The sequence below is a fragment of the Bidens hawaiensis genome, unplaced genomic scaffold (assembly GCF_021521415.1).
Source record: "Bidens hawaiensis isolate Kalapana, Puna unplaced genomic scaffold, B.hawaiensis_p1.1 tig00049821_1, whole genome shotgun sequence".
In the NCBI taxonomy this organism is placed as follows: domain Eukaryota; kingdom Viridiplantae; phylum Streptophyta; class Magnoliopsida; order Asterales; family Asteraceae; genus Bidens; species Bidens hawaiensis.
The window spans coordinates 97,035-103,380 of record NW_027498921.1 but is presented as its reverse complement, the minus strand read 5'-3'; positions in this window follow the sequence as shown (position 1 = coordinate 103,380).

The window sequence follows — 6,346 nt, the reverse complement described above, 5'->3', positions numbered from 1 at the left end:
CGGGTCTTCATCTTGGCAGAACACAACAGCAACCGAGAGAGGATCAGAGGACTCCTAGGTAGGATTCAAGGCTGGATTTAAAGCTATGATACTTGAGAACTGAAATCAAAGATAAAAAGGATGAAACTTACACGTAGGAGCGTGAAACTTCCGGGGATTACTTAACGGATTCTCCTTTGTTTGATTCCAGCCAGTCTTAAGGGTTAAAAGGTGTGTTTTGGCTGTGCTTGAGGTACTATGATCCTAGCAAGAGTTTAGAAGAGTTTCATGAGCATAAAGGCATTTGAACTCACAAAACAACAAGAGTGCAAACTCACCTATGATGCTTCTAGAACTCGTGACTCTTTTGGACGGATGTCGGGTCGTTTCTGGGCATCAAATTCACCTGGGAATTCAACCAAAATAAACATTATTGAAATCCTTGGAAGTGGGAAAAAGAATCAACGAATTTGGTGTTCGTTTGATACCTTAAACAGGATGATCAAGCAAAGATATCACAGCAGTTTTGGTTTTTGCGCAGTATTGACATTTACTCGATTTGGAGGTCGAAATCGTGATGAAATTAAGTGAGACCAGTGAGAATCTTTCAGGAGGAGATTGAAGAGTATTATAGAAGAGGAATGGAGTAATTTCATTGAGTTTGGAGTGAGATATTAATCTTTAAAGTTGACTTTTGTTAGCTGGAAGAATCTGAAGAGAGAGAGAGAGTGTGTGAAAGATTTTGTTGGAGATTTAGAGAGATTTCCTGATTTTAGAAGATATGGGAAGATATGGGAAGATTTGATGCAGGGATTTTTAGTTAACCAATATTATGTTTGAGTGTAATCTTGTACAAATAGTTTGAGTTGAAAATAATATGAATACTTGTGTGTGTATATGATTTGGATTGGGAGAGAGGACAAAAGAGTGAAAGTCACTTGCTATAGGGTTGGTTCATCTTGTGTTAGTAGAGAATCTTAACAAGATATTATGGAGTTATTATAAACTAGGTCTTCTACACTTGTGATATTTATAAAATTAGAGTAGTTAATAGATATCTTTATATAACTAAGTGATTATTTAAAATAATATGTATCCATGAGTATTTATAAGTTGTTTGGAAATTTATTTAATCTTGAAAATAATACTATATGTATACACATATACCAAATAAACACACCCAGTAACATGAGTTATTTGTACAAGTATTATGAAAGTATGTATATATTTTGATATGATTACCTAATATGGAAATTTGGTAGACTCGTTTTGTATTTGTTTCATGAATATTTTAAGTGGGTTTAGTAATTATGTGGGCTTGCCCAACAGTGCGATTTTGAGTGCAACATGTTCTAAATTGTATTCATTGTTTTCTTAGTTTTTCTTCAATCTAATAGTTGTTTGTAAATCAAATACTAAGTAGATAACATTTTTTTAAAAAAATAGGCCCAAAACCAGGATTGTTACAAAAGGGTCGGCCGGCGTCGGGTTTACGGACCAAAGGGAGGGAGAGAAGTGGTTGTGGTGCGTCGGAGGTGTTTGGCGTCGCCGTAATTTCCGAGGCCACCGGTCCGGAAAATGGCAATGGGGGTGGCGGCTGATAAGTTATGGTTATGGTTAGTTTTTATTTAAATATGTATATATATATATATAGGGGATGGTTCAAGAGAGAAATGATATTATTGCAAAAATGTAAGAAATGAATATGGACCACTAGTTTTGTTTTAAGTTTTAAATGCTTAAATGTAAATAAAGAAACTATTAATTAATCTCTTTCTTCAATTAATATAACTAATAAACAATAATACTTATTTATTTAATTAATATAACTAATTAAATTATTATAATTAAAAAATATTAAGAACTCATTTATTTTTATAACTTACTTTTTGTTTCTTGAATTTTTATCCTACACATGTATAATTTATTCATACATTAAAAATTTTTCTATCCAAAACTAATTTCTTCCAACTCAATATATTAATATCCATCAACACATACTTACATTATGATGAATAATACCAAAAAATAATTTTACATGTGCTTGCATTATATGTCAACAAAAAACATACAACCTACATAAAAACGTATAATCTACACTTGTTCTAAGAATAAGACAGCATATAACCTACACACGAAAAACATTTAACATACACACAAAATTCATCATCAATAAAATACACACGCACACGAAAACATATAACCTACACACAAAAAGCATATAACCTACACACGAAAATTTTAACTTTGTGTAGATTATCTACACTTATTCTAAACAAATGTAGGTTATATAGCTTTGTAGGTTATATAACTTTATGTAGGTTATATAACTTTGTATAGGTTGTATATTTATTTAACTTTGTGTAGATTATACATTTTTATTGCTCAAAACAATTGTAGGTTATATAACTTTGTGTAGGTTGTATATTTATCGAACTTAAATACGTTGATATATGCTAATATATTGAGTGGAAATTATTTTTTTAATATAAAGAAATAACATTATATGAATAAATTGTATTTATGTTAAATAAAATGAAGAATGTGTAAATAAAAAATTAAATTAAATTAGTGTTTTTATCTTTTTAATTATTATAGTTAAATTAGTTAGATATATTAATTAGAGATATTTATTATGGTTATATTAGTTGCATTAATTGGAGAGAGAGTGTGTATTTATTGTTGCATTTACATCTTTTTTATTTATTTTGAAATATTTAAAACCTAAAATAAAACTAGTGGCTCATATTCATTTCTTTAATTTCTTGCAATAATTTGATTTATTTCTTGAACTTAAACATATATATATATATATATATATATATATATATACATTACATATTTACATAAAGGCCCTCCAAGTTCTAAATCTTGTATGAAAAGGTATTAAACTTAAGAAATGATAATATAAATTCGAAAATGGCAACTAGTTTTATGTTAAATGAACAATGATTAGTACACGCCTACATGACGGGTTTTGATGAACTAAGTACGTGAAAAATTTAAAGATCGACTTAAATGATAAATAAAATTATCAGGTCGGGTTTACAATACAATACGGGTTCGAAGTATCATTTATTAAAACAAAACGCGAAAGAAAATCGAAACCCGAATCATTATGTACTATGCTCGACACACAACTTATACACAACTCTAACATACCAGGTTTCGTCCACAGGGTTATAATGAAAGGCCAAGACTAACACGACTTGTAATGTGGGTTAAAAAGAAAAAAGAAAAATGAAAAGACAACAATTGGCTCCTAAGGGATAATGTAGGTTTTCTACAGTCCTATTTCTCCATACAGGTGGTGGTATTAAGATCTCGAAGTGCATGAGACAACCAAGTTCTAGATATCATGGACATACTAATTACTCTCTATAATGACACTCATATGACATGTGTATATACTATATATTATATGTGTATTATATATAAAGCAAATTTCACACACGTAACGAAGGAATTAGGTTGCCGATATAAAACATGTGTACATGTCCCCATGACTCGTTATCCCATCTAAACGGTTCATTTTAATTTTCTTTTTTGAAAAACATTTGAATGTGAAGACTTTTGAGAACTTAAAACTGACCATGACCAAAGACCTCTACTTGGCATTAATAATAACAATTAACAAGTTATAAGTCTGGCTTTTGCGCACAATCAAGCTTCTCTAAGGCAAAAAAAAATTATTTTTCCATCCCCACACTTGAGATTAACACTGCCCTCAATGTTATTTTTTTTTTCACCTTTTCTTATTCGTTTATATTCCTTTTACATATCAAACTCACGTAACTAATTTATTCATGTTGCTCAGGTGCCTTTTTTTATTAATACGCTCTTATCTATACATATATGTAAATAACTCATGTATGTGTAAAATAATTACGTATATATAAATGTTTGTTAATAGATAACTTACACGTGCATAGAAACAAACTTTCGTGAAGATTTCACGTCATTGTTTTAGTTCAAGTTTGTTTTATATGTATTTTAAAACTATATTTATATTAGAGTTATGTATAATTTTAATAATCAAACTACAAAAAAAAACAACCATCTTAATATTTATGTTGATTAAGGCTTTTTATCCAACTGAGGTGTTCACTATTACGATAATCAACGGGAAAAAAAATAATGAAATCTATTTAATTTTTGAATAGTTTTGAATGTGCAGTCGTGCATATAGTGATACATATACATCGTGCATATACGTATATATCGTTTATACATCTATGATTCTATGCACATGTGTAATTATCGATTCTAAAAATGTCTTTCGTAGTATTTTCCGTTGTTACACTTATTAGGAATTGACTTTGCTACATCTCGAGCGCGACACTTATTCTCTTACCATTCTTAACACATTTATTCTTTTGCATATTGCTAAGATGAGTATTTCACTCCCCTCTTTTACTTATTTTAACCGTTTTGGGGACATATGCGTTCGTAGATATTTTTATATTATATAATACTCAACTGCAACTGTTTATCCTTGTGTGTTTATCAGTTTGCATAACTTGCTATTTGCTTACTTGCTTTATTTGAATGCTATTGCTTACTTCGGCAACCGATGTCCATTTTTATGGCAACGGTTTAGTACTTGCTTGGTAACCAATGTCCATTTATATGGATTGGTTGAGCCCTTTCTTTATGGTTTGCTTTCTTTATTGTTGTTTGATTTTTATGTGCTATGGCTTATCTGTATATCTCACAGCAACAATTTACACTTTTACCTATTATTATATAGAGGTGATTTATTCACTCAACATTGTGTTGACAAAACCTATTTTATTTTTAACGCATATGCAGGTTATCGTGTGATGTGATTCTCAAGCTTGTATTTGAAGAAAACTTAGGTTGCATGCTAGAGAAGAAGACACAAGAATTAATATATTAAATTTTGTTTTATTTGTTTAAATTTTAATTCATGCACTTTGGTTACTTTGATGTATGACTATTTAATTAAATTTAATAGATACTGTCACATTTAATATTGTATAATAGTAACTTGAGAGCTGTGACAATCAGTTTGCGCCCCGACATTTGCGCCGTAGATTGGGGTGTGACAAGAATACTTTAACATGCACCTTTCCTCCCTACAACTTTCCTTTCTAAAGCTTGAAAACAAACACACCCAACATTATAAACTAACACACACCAACATTAAAAACTGACACGTTCAATACTATTGACAACTTTCCAACATCAACTTTGAAACAAAAAATTACATCCGAAACTCAAATTGCAACTTTTTTCTCTTTAATTGCCTTCTTCAAATAGTCAACCGTGTTATTCATATCTCTTCAACTATTCAGTCTTGAAGCCTGATGAGATCGCGAAATGCCAACTCAAAATCAGCCGATATTGTAGGCATGGCCTGACTTACAGAAGCAAACGTCACTTGACAACTTTCAAGCTCAGCCTTAGACTTTTGGGAGATCAAATTCAATTGTTTAGAAAAATGAGATATCTAGGGTGAAAAAAGGATAGATGGCATACAAGAACAAGGTTTTTGTAGATGCTTAAAAACAAATAGCTTTTTCAAGAACTTTAAATAACAAAGTAGAAGGATTTTTGGCATAATTTTCATCTTTCTTTGTTTCATTCTAGCATCTTTAATAAAGAAATATCCAAATGGGATTTTAGGATCTACTAAGGTTGAGGTTATTTCATAAATAAAGTCAGAAGATAAATCCAGCTTTGTGAAAATAGTGAGTGCGCATTTACCATTATATTCAAGTTGGTAAAGAAGTTTCTTGATAGAAAAGGCATGAAAGTTAGAAGAAGAATACGACAAGACGTTTATGTCACAACCCGTCGAAGCAAAAAGGTGGGCGCACGACTTTCATGGATAATCACAGTTATTTATAAACGTAGTGGTTTTACGTGTGATGCGATGCTTGCAAATGTCCACGATTTTCTTCATGATATAAACACCCTGAAAAACATAGTTAAAAAGTCAACATGATACATCACCTCGTGTAAGCTCTATGACCAATGGTTTCGTGTAGTTGTGTTTATTGTTAATTTGACTTGAATTTAGGTTAATTTGTACGTGAATTGACTATTCGAGTTAGTAAAATCACGCTCGATTTTGTTTAAGTCTTATTAAACGGTTTTAAAGTTAATTTGCAGATTCATTTATATGTTTATGATTCATTTTACGTAATTTATGTTATTTGATTGTGAATTAATGATTCAATTTAGTGAAGTCACTCTCAATTTTGTTATTGTTCTAATTAGACGGTTATTATGTTAATTTGAGAACATGTTCTTGTGTTCTGATTTATTAATTGATATCAGGTTAACTTGATTGTAAATAGATGATTCGATTCAATGAAATGATATAAATCGGTCTCAATTA